Source organism: Lethenteron reissneri, unplaced genomic scaffold, assembly GCF_015708825.2.
Source record: "Lethenteron reissneri isolate LAM-NWPU_2019-01 unplaced genomic scaffold, ASM1570882v1 scaffold_1845, whole genome shotgun sequence".
Classification (NCBI taxonomy): Eukaryota; Metazoa; Chordata; class Hyperoartia; order Petromyzontiformes; family Petromyzontidae; genus Lethenteron; species Lethenteron reissneri.
In genome coordinates, this window is record NW_026891603.1 from 1 (window position 1) to 12,630 (window position 12,630).

At 52.0% G+C, this 12,630-nt stretch overlaps 1 long non-coding RNA gene across 3 annotated transcripts; it reads left to right on the top strand.

Annotated features, from left to right (window-relative positions):
* Positions 1-2,147: 2,147 nt before the first annotated feature.
* Positions 2,148-5,224, top strand: LOC133339348 (uncharacterized). 3 transcript variants are annotated; one of them, XR_009754713.1, is made up of 4 exons: positions 2,148-2,210; positions 3,540-3,606; positions 4,276-4,378; positions 4,798-5,224. It is a non-coding gene; the product is annotated as an uncharacterized LOC133339348 (long non-coding RNA). The 3 variants fall into 3 exon arrangements; XR_009754712.1 differs by having other exon boundaries at positions 4,867-5,224; XR_009754714.1 differs by having other exon boundaries at positions 4,978-5,224.
* Positions 5,225-12,630: the final 7,406 nt, after the last annotated feature.

Here is a 12,630-nt window from a genome sequence, read left to right on the forward strand (position 1 = left end):
TGATCAATGAGTGAGCGAGCGAGTGGCTGAGCGAGTGAGTGGGTGAGCGAGCGAGCGAGTGATTGGCTGAGTGAGTGGGTGAGTGAGTGGGTGAGTGAGTGGGTGAGTGAGCAAGTGAGTGAGCGAGCGAGTGGTTGAGCGAGTGAGTGGGTGAGCGAGCGAGTGGATGAGTGTGCGGGTGTGTGGGTGAGTGAGTGAGCTCACCTCGTGCTGTGGCCGCCTGCGAGTGAATGAGTAGCGCAGGAACGTGGAGTGAAGCTGGTGAGTGAGTGGGTGAGCGAGTGAGTGAGTGGGTGAGTGAGTGAGTAGCGCAGGAACGTGGAGTGCAGCTGGTGAGTGAGTAAGTGGGTGAGTGAATGAGTGGGTGAGTGAGTAGCGCAGGAACGTGGAGTGAAGCTGGTGAGTGAGTGAGTGGGTGAGTGAGTGGGTGAGTGAGTGAGTGGGTGAGTGAGTGAGTGAGTAGCGCAGGAACGTGGAGTGAAGCTGGTGAGTGAGTGAGTGGGTGAGTGAGTGAGTAGCGCAGGAACGTGGAGTGAAGCTGGTGAGTGAGTGAGTGAGTGGGTGAGTGAGTGAGTGGGTGAGTGAGTGGCTGAGTGAGTGAGTGGGTCCGTGAGTGAGTGGGTGAGGGAGTGGGTGAGTGGGTGAGTGAGTGGGTGAGTGAGTGAGTAGCGCAGGAACGTGGAGTGAAGCTGCTCCTTGCTGAGCAGCGTCAACCAGAGACGACGCACCGGCAGCGCCCATCGGTGGTGGGACCTGGAGCCAACAGCATCATCATGATTAGCAGCAGCACCATCACCACCATCACCACCACCATCTCCATCATTACCATCATTACCACCACCATCACCACCACCACCACCACCCCCACCATCACCATCACCGCCCCCACCGCCACCACCACCGCCACCACCGCCCCCACTACCGCCACCACCACCCCCACCACCACCCCCACCACCCCCACCACCACCATCTCTCTGCTTGTGTGTCCGTCTGTGTGTCTCCGTGTCTGTGTTTTGTCTCTCTCTAAAATTTTATTCTACCTGATGACGGTTGCTTGTGTTGCAATCGCAACGTCGTACTCTATTATTTAATTTATTTTCTTTCTACGTGACTTTACAGAAAGAACCAGAGAGTAATTCCTGCAGTCACCAAAGCTTCAAATCAAGTTATAACCACATATAACCACAACCTTCTCAACCACAATCATAACCACAACCAAAAACACCAAAAGCACCACAACCAGAGCAACCACAATTACAACCAACACTACAACCACCTATACAACCAAAACTAAAGCCAAGATTATAACCGCAACCACAACAACAACCACCATAACTAAACAACAAAAACATTGATGCAGATACTACACAACCACTGCATAAAGGGTCTTTATCCCTCTGTGGGTGGGTGAGTGGGTGGGTGAATGGCTGAGTGTGAAATGGACTCGAACCTGCACCTCTGCATTGCAAGTGCAGTGAGCTGACGCCCCCCGCGTGTGGAGGGTAAAGTTGTGGGTACACCCACCTCGCTCCAACGGGTTTGGACCAGCGTGGAAGAGTAGACCAAATACCCCACATCGCGGCCTCTAGTGGAGGCCATTGCTGCCACGACAACAACTCCGTCCCTCCAGATACAAAACAACTAAATGTAACTCATCCCATCAGCCACAATCTGGCAGTGCCTCTCCTCAATAGCAGCAGCAGCAGGCCGCGCTCTGCTTGGAGCAGCGCCGTGAACTCAGCAGGCGCCCAGAGCGTAACGGCTGTGAGCCAGGCGCCTCCTCTGCCTCCCCTCTCCACCACCGCCACTGCTGATGTGTCCACACGGTGCAAGGTTCTCACCTTGTTCGGGCTGAGTCGATGTAGAGGAGGACCAGCCAGCGAGCCGCCGCTTCAGCAGCGACGGTGGCCGCGAGCGGGAATCCAAAACAGCCGCTCGCCACCCACAATGCACAGCGCTGCCTCCACTCGCCCCGGCCTCGGCGGGGGGAGGGGCGGGGGAGAGGGGGCGGGGCGAGGGGGGAGAGGGGGCGGGGCGAGGGGGTGGGCATGGGGGGGGCTCGGGTGAGGGGGCGGGGCTCCACGTCTCGGTGGGCGTGGTCACCTGGTACCGCCCCCTCGTCTCGAGCCACGCGCTTCCCCCTGGCAGTTTGTCCGTGAGAGAGGCGGGGAGAGACTCTGGCGAAGGTGAGGAGTGGATCCTCGCTGTGGGTGGGTGGTGCGGTGGTGTGAGTCTGTGTGTGTGGTGTGAGTCTGTGTTTGTGCGAGTCCGTGTGTGTTTGTATCCGTGTGTGAGTCTGTGTGTGTGTGGAGTGGTTAACGCGCTGTCAACACCAGTGACGATTATATGAACCGGTCCTGGGCCTCCCCTAGGTCGACTCAGCCTCAAATGAGTACCTAGTGTGGTGTGTAAATATCGCCACTCGGAGACAAAGGCGCGGTGTTGGCCACCCACGCCCTCGTGTGCTGTTCCGGCCTTCATAGGTGATGCTGGCTAACAGCACTTGCCCCAACAGTTTATTTCAGCTATAAGGGGGATCTTTATCTTTGTTGTTCGTGGTGGTGGTGTTGTTGGTGGTGTTGATGGTGGTGGTGTTGATGGTGGTGTTGTTGGTGTTGATGGTGGTGTTGATGGTGGTGCTATTGGTGTTGTTGGTGGTGGTGCTGTTGGTGTTGTTGGTGGTGCTGGTGACGGTGTTGATGATGGTGATATTCTTGTTGGTGGTGGTACTGGTGATGTTGGTGGTGATGTTTATGGTGTTAGTGGTGTTGGTGGTGGTTTCGGTGGTGGTTCCAACGATCCATCCTGGGTTTAACCTAGCTGGATTGTGTGAGGAGCTCACAGATCCTTGAAGGATCTGGACACATTCCCACCAGTAAGCGCCTCCGGCAGGCAAGGCTGCGTTGGCTGGGTCTTGCAGCCCGCATACCCAAGCAGTTTCTTTTTGGCCGCATAAAGGGGGCTAAACGGCCACGACATGGGCTGTCGAAAATATGGACTGATGCTGTATGGGAGGATGTTGAGTTGAGTGGACTTGTGAAAGACTGGTACCAGTGGTGTAAATCTCATCCTTCACGAGGAAGCTCATGAAGGAGGCTACTGGACAGTTGGAGGCAGTCTGCCTCCAACAACAACTGAGGGCAGAGGAGTGACGCTCACAACGAGTGGCGGATAAAATTCGGCAAGTTTGCACAGTTGGGCATACAGCTGGTGTATCTACCAAGCATCTCAGCCAACCTTTGGAACCTGGGTCTGTCCCGTGACGTCTTGTCAGCGAGCCTTCGACACTTCGCGTGGCCTGAAAGTGCACCTGGCCTGGCACAGGCGCCGTGGTGACATCATCGCTACTTAGTGGCGAATGTCGGTTGTTGTTTTTGTGTTTCGTGTTGTGAGTGATTGGTGACGATGTGAGTCTGTGTTGATGATGTGGGTTCATGGTGTGAGTCCGCATTGTGACTTGACTCGTGTTGAGATGTGGGTGCCGTCACACCCCCTCGACTCTATGTGATCCTCGGCTTCGTCTCCTGCTTCGCACGCAGAGACCTGGACTGCGCGAGAGACGCTGTTAGTTCTGTGCACCCTGCTCTGCAATTGGCCACCATGGAGGTACGTGTGGCTCTTCGACTCGTGTGGTGAAGTATTAATGGACGTGTGCTCTCCACTCCGCGTGTAGCTGTCACCTATCCATACACCTAAGTGTGCATCTGCTTGGCTGCCTGAGTGTGTGTGCATCTATCAGAGTATCTCCCCAAGATCCTCTCTGTGTACCTGCCTTTCTACGTTTTAATAATCTACTGTACTTTTATCTATCCACTACTGGATGAAGGCCTCCTTCCTTGAGACCCTGCTACCCCTCACGATCCTGCGATGGAATAATCCACCAAGAACCGATTTTGTCGCTCCATCTTTCTAGCAGCCGTCCTCTCAGACGTGTTCCGATACTTGGCTGCACCTCCGTTATTGTTCTCGACCATCAGCCATCGTTGTTCCTCGTGGCCGTGGCATGTCCTGGCCCAGCCCTACTTCTCTTAACAGTTTGAAGGATGCCATTAACCTGCGTGTGTCCTTTAAATACACACGTGTCTCATTGTTAATCCAAGTGTGACATCTGACATTGGCCAAATATCCGAACGCTGAGAACTGACATCTCAGCAGGACCCTCCTGAATGTGGAGCCCAGGATCTCAGAGATCCTGGCTCAGTGCTCGCCGCTTGCACTTTCCCCCACATCTTGCTAAAGCCTATGTGGTGGACCTTTGTCTTTGTGTGTGTGTAGATGAGCTAATCTGGAGAGGCGAGGAATAAGGGCGAATTTTGTACCACGTGGAGGGCGCTGTCCTCAGAGGGCACCGCCTCCATCTGCATCAAATCACCGCAAGGTAAGAACAGGAATGAGGGATGTCACAGAGGGCCATGGTGAATGGTGGAACATCCCGATGGCCATGTTGCATGGTGGATGTCACAGTGGCCATGATGCATTGAAGATTTCATAGCGGCCATGATACATGAGTGATATCTAGGTGGCCAAGTTGCATGGGGGACTTCATGTTGGCAGTGTTGTATGGGGGACTTAATGGTAGCCATGTTGCATGGTGGACTGCATCATGGTGGCCCTGTTGCATGGGGATGATTATTTGTGCTCTGGCCCCAGCACATCACACGCTTTCAGATGTGCTTCCGATATTAGGAAGCCACTGGAGCTATACACTTTTAAATCATCTAGATTGAAAACTAAATTCTTGAGAACTTATTTGGGACATCAAGTCCGATTTAGTTACATTTAATTTGTATCCCAAAGCACCTCCATATTCCGTCACTAAGGCCAGAACGGCGGGGAATGAGGCCTCCGAATTTGGGTGATGAACAGGCGTCGCCACCCCACGCCAGCAGGGGGCGGCATAAGGGTAGCCGGTTCGTGAAGACCCGGTCCACGCCGCCTGAGACCCCCCTCCCACCTTCTCGGAGCTCCGGACCCCAGCAAGCCTCCCGAGGAAGATGCTGAAGGAAAGCGCTGGTGCGTTCACGGAGGATCGCAGCTTCCCAGGTCCGCGCTGCCAGGGTCACCTTGTAGGGGAAGTGTGGCCACTGAATGGAGAACTTGGCAACTTGTGAGGAGACGGAGCATTGTAGGAGAGGAGCGCAGGGAGGGGGATGGATGCCTACGGGATGGAGGAGAGCACCGGCCTCGCTGAAACGGGGGCTTCCATGCAAAAGAATCGACGAGAATAAAAAAAAAACAAGGAAAAAAATCGAGCGTGTTGTGAGCATTGATAGACAGTGGAGAAGTATCAAGAGGCGTGATAAGGGAGGGTGGCTTGCTACAAGGGGGAGGAGTGGTCCCTTCATCGCGCCTTCTTCTCTCGTGATTAGACTGCTCTTTCTCTCCATCGCGACGCTCAATGTTTACTTTCAGCCGGAACGCTCCGGATCGCTTACACCGGGAATAATTTTGCGCTCGCACTTACCAGCGTGGTGAAATATGATCAAATGACCCCCATTGTTAACGCGATGTACGGGAGGGGCCTTCATCCGTTGTTGTGCTGAGAATGACTGGAATGGATTTTATTTTTGACGCATGCTGCAGTATCCTGCATTTGGGGAGTGGCGGTGCAGTGATTGGTGGTCTCAAGCTGCATTTCCAAGAGGGTCCTGAGGGCAGGAGCTGAATTGGTCGTCGTGTGTGGCAGGAAACTGGAGTGCCCGAACAAAGCCTACGTATATGGAGGGGATAACACCCAAGGAACTAATTTTATTTTTGTTCATCAGACAGCCCCAAAGACCCACACACACAAAACAGCCAGCAAAAAACATGACTATTAAAGGTGTCACCGATTAAGAGATAATAAGTGTCTTGAATCGAGCACGGTTATAGGAATATTGGAAATACAGGGGGTAAAGTTTACGTGTGTCTGTGCGTATATTGTCGTGTCGGATGTGTGAGGAATTCCACTTCAGCCTTTGCAGTCTGTCGCGAGAATGATAAAATGCACCACGTGACACCCAAGTGTTCAACAAAAGCTGGTAACCAGACAACGCACACATCTGCAGCCTTCTCTCTCAAGTGATATAATTTTGCTAAGTTCATTCCGAGCCTACGTTGATCCCCCATTGCGGTGTCTCCCAAGAACTTTAAACAACCCGCCGAGCCCTCCCAGCCACCGTCGTGTTCCGATCGAGCCTGGCGACACGTGGCTCGGCAACGCGAGCCTTCGATTGATAATGGGGCGCAGGAGCTCACTCAGCAGACTCCCTCGCGGCATCGCGGCGATGACTACAGCTCAAGCTAAACAAGCGCAGAACCTGCAGATCGCTGTGACATGGAAAGCGCAGTTCATTGTAAAGATGAAACCGTGGGAGCGCAGCGTGCGTTGTGCACATTTTCCTAGGAGTAGCCCTCGTTTACAGAAGAACATAACTAAGTGGAATGCACGTACAGGAGAACATACGTCCGTGTCACTCGACCACTTCGAGCATGCTGTTTAAGGAACTACCCTCCTCACGGTGTGTATTAATTTATAAATGTCAGGATAATTTTTCAACTGGTCTTGTGCACGAGTGGTTTTAGTCAAATCCATTGGTGCTAAACTAGTTTTGCGTTGCCAGACGTGACATGTTGCCTCCACCACGAGCAGCTTCCATTTGGGAAAGATGAGTGCACAGACACTCCTGGGTTTAAACACGTTTATGGCCAAGTAATGGCAGTGGTGCCTAAACGCGGAACAAAAACACAACATTAATTTATAATGCCGGTCCCTCCTTCATAGCGGGGATAGCCTGGTGGGACAGTGGGTTTTTGGATTATTAGATCAGCTGGTCGTGAGTCTGAGCCTAGCTGGCAAGGTTATAGGGTCATTTGGTGGATCAGTATTTTGGCAGTAAGTTACCAGGTTAGAGTGTTTATTGGATCAGTAGGTCAGCTGGTGATCCGGTGGATAGGCTCGAAGTCAAATGGGTCGATTGATGGGTCAGAGTTTCACCAAGTCGGTGTATTGTATTGGCCTCGGTGTCTTATAGAGTCAGAGGGTGGGCAAGTCGGGTGTCGGGTTCATATATATTGTTGCGAAAGTATTTTATTGGGTCATAGGATGGGGTGGCGAGTTATCAGTCTGTAAGTTATTTGGTCAGTGTGTCAGGATGATGCGTGTTGGGTCATTTACTCGGTGGGGGTACCCATGGGCTGGCGGTCAGGTGGGGGTCGTCCGTCGGGTTGGTGGTTTGGCCGTTCGGTGGCCGCGACGTCATCCGGCCATCCGTGCAAGCGTGGGTGGAGCAGCCCGTCGGCGAGACGGCTCTTCTCCTGCTCGTACCTCTGTACCAGCCGCCTGCCGGAGTTGACTAGAGCCTCGGCTCGCACTGCCATCTCCTCCTCGTAGCGCTCGCTCAAGCTGCGGAGAGACACCAGTGCCAGCGTCACAAGCGTGGTGGCACCAGCAGTACCCTGAACCGAGCAGAGCCCGGACTCGACACGCACTTGGGCCGACCAGACCAATAAACAAAACAAAACTAGCTTCGACCCTAACTGCACGATTGTTAATCACGCCACGCGATACGCACCTGATAAAAGCGCCAAGTTGCATGCGTGAGAAGTTATTATTTCCAAACGTTCAATATATTTGACATTTAGGCCCATGGTGGTGATGGTTAATGTGACACTGGTGTGGCAGGTTGGTTTGCTAGCCACCCCTACCACGCGAGACCGCAGCTAACAGAGCACACAAAACGTAATAAGTTATTACATTTCATCATTAAACGGAGAATAATTGAGAAACAATACGAATGATAACAAGACCATACAAATTATATGATCCGGAATCGAATAGTGGCCTCGCAATGAGAGTAGTTGAGTTGCTGGGGAGGGAGTGGGGTGGAATGCCGGCCCCTTGTGAGCACCACAAGAAGCCGAGGGCAGAATAAAAGCACGATACTGCCGTCGTTAGCGTCAGCGCAACAGACTTCACGACCAAGACCACATCTCATGGGGCTGCTTCCACTCGCTCAAGAGGATGCCGAGAGTTTCTTGACAGTCTAATTGGGGACAGTGAAAACACAGGGGTTGTCAGATATTGCCACACTCGGAATGAGGAAACTGAGAAGTGATGGGAGTGGAGGTGGAGGGCATTTGTTCCAAAGAGGACGTCGCCGATACGTTCCACGTCCTCATTGGGGTTTCCTTCTGGCTCCCCGTGCGCGACCGTGAGGCTGAGCTCGCCCGAGTCTTGGGCCATGCGACCCGCGCTCTGTGGTGGCGACATGTGGGCAGAGATCCGCGTCACTCAAACAATTGCTCGGTCACCAACTCAAGAGGACAGAGATCCCTCCCATCGCCTCAAGAGACCGCCGGGGCAAATGTTGCGAGCGAACATCTGTTAAGGCCGGGACGGCACATGAGGGGGTGAAGTGGCCAGCACGGAGTGGGTGGCCAGAACTAGGCCCGGCTCACTCTGTCTCCCCAGTGACCAACCCTTGCCTCCATTCGGACGAATGGCCAAGTGAGGGAACAGCTGATGGGAAGCAGGTGGCCAGGGTGGGTTGATGAACAGTCAGCTGGATGAGTTCTGAACATGTTGCAGGTTGGTGTGTAGAGACAAGGGTTAAAGGGTGACCGATAATAACAAAATGTGAAAGCTGCCTTCTGTTTACCCAGGAGAGCCCTACTGAGTCTTAAGACATTATCAGGAGGCTCCCGCTAAATTGGAATGTTTGGCCAATTGAATGGAGTGGTGCATGTGGGAAGAAACGGTACCAAGTAGAACGCCATGCATATGACAAGGATGCACCTCAATGATACGGATAGATGGAATCAAGAATCTATCGATGCACGCCTTCGACTAGTCATCTGGTGGCCTAAGCCCACAACACCCGGTATTCCCAGGGAGTCTCCCATCTAAGCACTAAGCCCAGGCCTGCTTACTCTCCCAGAGTCAATGAGATTGTGTGGTGTATTCAAAGCCATTGGGTTGAAGATAATCGACAGGCAGAGCGAGTGGTGGGCGCGTGGATGGCAGTACAAGCGGCTGATGTAGACCGCTCTGATTGGATAGAGGTGATCGAGCCAGATGATTGCGTAAGGAGTAGCGGAGTGGTACATCGTGGCCGTGATCACACATCGAGTCGTCAAGCAGGTATTGTGTGCAATGCAGTAGAAACCAGTTCTGAACTGTCACACCGGTGGTGAGAGGCTGCTGACTTGGGGATGTTTGCTCCAGCTCCAATTCGGAGTTGGGCCAACTGTAAGAAGGGAGGCCGCGCACTCGAACTTAGGCTGGCCATGACCATTTTACCAGTGGTCGAGATCCTCCCGCGAGCTCAGGGAGGCCGGCTCGGGGCGCTGGCACTGTAAGTCGGCCACGGCGAGGGTCTGGAAGTATGGGGATGTCCGCTGCGGGCGGCCGCCAGACGGGACGCCGGGTCGCTGTGCGGCAACGACGACGACGGGGAGGACGATGATGAGGGCGACGGGTGCGAGCAGCAGGGGCAACAACTACGACAGAAAAACTGATGAGGCATTGGCGCTCACATAGAGGATAGCGCACCACGTTCCGGACCTGGCGACCCGAGTTCGAGTCAATCTCACGGTTAAGAATGGCAACAGCAAACATCAGAACCGATTTCCCATCTTCCTGTGCGCTTCTCGTGATCACCTGGCTTATAATAGTTGCGCATTTACAAATGTACCAACTTACTTAGATTCAGATGAATACGAGAACCTGGTGTGGCATGTAGTGAACGTCAGCACGGGGGAGACGAAGGCAGCCGGCCATGGCTCTGGTCACACCACCTCCCTTGTGTGCAGTGCCGTTCTTCATAGGTGCGCACTTGACCTCATATTCTGTGTAGGCTACAAGTGTGCAAGTGTGTGCAAGTGTGTATATACAATGGAGTGTAGAGAGTGGGAAGTGGAGAGAGCTCCGGTTTGACAGCAGAGGTCTCACTCTGAATCAGTCAGGCAGCATTATATATTAATCGGCTGTCTACACTTGTGAAATGTGGACCCCTGTCATGGAACATCTGCGCTGGTTTGAAACATTTAGGCTGGCCTCTCTACAATCCATCCTGGGTTTAACCAGGCTGGATTGTGTGAGGGGCTCACAAATCCTTGAAAGATCTGGACACAGTCCCATCAATTAGCTCCTCCAGCAGGCAACGCTGCATTCGCTGGGTCATGTAGCCCTCATGCCCCACCACCGCATGCCCAAGCTGCTTCTGTTTGTCCAGTTAGAGGGCTAAAAGGGCAAGAAATGGGCTGGATTAGAGATGGACTGATGCATGACTGGAGGATGTGGAGCTGAGTGGACTTGCTGAAGACCGGTACCAGCTACCGCTGGTATCGGCCTCTGTGGAAGAGGCTCGTGAAGGACGCTATTGGGCAGTTGGAGGCAGTCGCCCTCCAGCAACAACGGAGCGCGGATTAGCGACGCTCACAACAACGAGCGGAGCGCTGGGTGGCTAAAGCACAGCAAGTTGGCACAGTAGAGGGCACAGGTGGTGCATCAGCCAGTCATCTCAGTCATCTCAGTCAGTCGACCCGTGGCACCTGGGTCTGCCCCGTGACCTCCTGCCAGCGGGCGTTCGACACTTCACGTGGCCTCAAGGTGCACACGGCCTGGCACAAGCGTCGTGGTGACGTCACCACCACTTAGTGGCGAATGGCGGTTGTTGTTGTTATTGTTGTGACTATGGATCTCTATGTAAATCTTCGTGACTCTATGGGTGTCTCTTGGAGGAGAGTGTAGGTCTACAATCTTGTCCCTGACATCCTTGGAGAGCTCTTTGGTCTTGGCCATGGTGGAGAGTTTGGAATCTGATTGATTTCTTCTGTGAACATGTATCTTTTATAAAGGTAACAAGCTGAGATTAGGAGCACTCCCTTTAAGAGTGTGCTCCTAATCTCAGCTCGTTACCTGTATAAAAGACACCTGGGAGCCAGAAATCTTTCTGATTGAGAGGGGGTCAAATACTTATTTCCCTCATTAAAATACAAATCAATTTATAACATTTTTCACATGCGTTTTTTTGGATTTTATTATTCTGTCTCTCACTGTTCAAATAAACCTACCATTAAAATTATAGACTGATCATTTCTTTGTCAGTGGGCAAACGTACAAAATCAGCAGGGGATAAAATATTTTTTCCCTCACTGTACATCAGCAACAATGAGGCCATTTGCTGAATTATAGGCTTCCCCATCCATTACCGTTCCCCCAGTCGTCCATTTGGCACTTCACCTCCAAAATGGTCAATGCATCTACATCTCCAAAGGAAATGCCTAACATCACCACCCTTATGGCGTTCTTGGTTTTGTGCCCAAGTGACCCATTTGCTGCCAACATGCTCTACCATTAAGGTCCCTCCTACTATACATGGACTGCTCAAATAAAATTGAAGCGACGTGCTGCTGACGGTGAATCGGATGCCTTAGGATGAGTCTACACAGTTCATTCCAACAATCAGCAGTGCTACTTTATCCCAATGCTTCTCCATTTTGCCAAAGGGCACAAATCTTTCCAAGACCTCTAAACAGTGGAAGGAGTTGTTTGTGAAACATACAGGGAAGCTTGCAATGTTCGTGCAATTCTTGCACATGATCACCATCTTCATATACCTATTACAGAAGCGTATGTTGGTCAATCCCCTTTCCAACTGAGATTGCTCCTCTGTATGAATCTTCAAGTTTGCAGCCCATCTAACCCCATGGGACTTAGTCAAAAATAGAAAGAGGGCATGAGTGAGGACATCCTCCACGGAGCTCAATGACAAAATACAAACCTCGACATCAACTTTTCTGATGTCATCTTCAAACAGGCCCTCATCCTCCTTCCAGAGAACCTCACGTCTATGAGACTACCAACACCCTACAGGGACAACCTGCATACCCTTGCTCAAGAGATCCTACGGGAAATATGCTATTATGCTTTACAGATTCTTAAATGTAGTTAGGAAAATTAACCAAAGCTGATGGATGCACAAATAGAAGCCTACACGGAAATCTTGGACATTGAGACTACAAATCGAGTCATTTTTTTATCCTTGATGTACCTGCCAGTACTGGGAAAACCTTTGATTTCAAACTGCTCCTCGCAAAGTCTCGCCAGAGAGAGACGATTTCTATAGCTGTGGCATCATCGGGGATTTCTGTGTAAGTCGATGTGTGTGTGTTTGAGTCCATGTGTGTGCGTTTAGGTCCATGTGTGTGTGTACGTCGATATGTGTGTAAGTCCAAGCGTGCATGTCAGTCTATATGTTAGTCCATGTGTACATGGCTTCATGTGAGTGTGTAAGTCACTGTGTGTGTGTGTCTATGCGTGTCAGTTGATGTGTACGTCGATGTGTTAGTCCATATGTGTGTAAGTCAATGTGTTTGTGTGAGTTGATGTGTGTGTGACTCCATGTGTGTGTGAGTCCGTATGTGTGTGTAGGTCAATGTGTGAGTCTATTTATGTGTGTGTGGGGAGCGATAGTGTAACGGTTAGCGCGCTGCACTATGAACTCGGCGACACGGATTCGATTCCTGATCATGGCCAACACCAGTGACGATTATCTGAACCGGTCCCGGGCCTCCTCTAGGTCGACGCAGCCTCAAATTATTACCTGGCGCGGTGTGTAAACATTGACACTAGGGAGACAAAGGCGG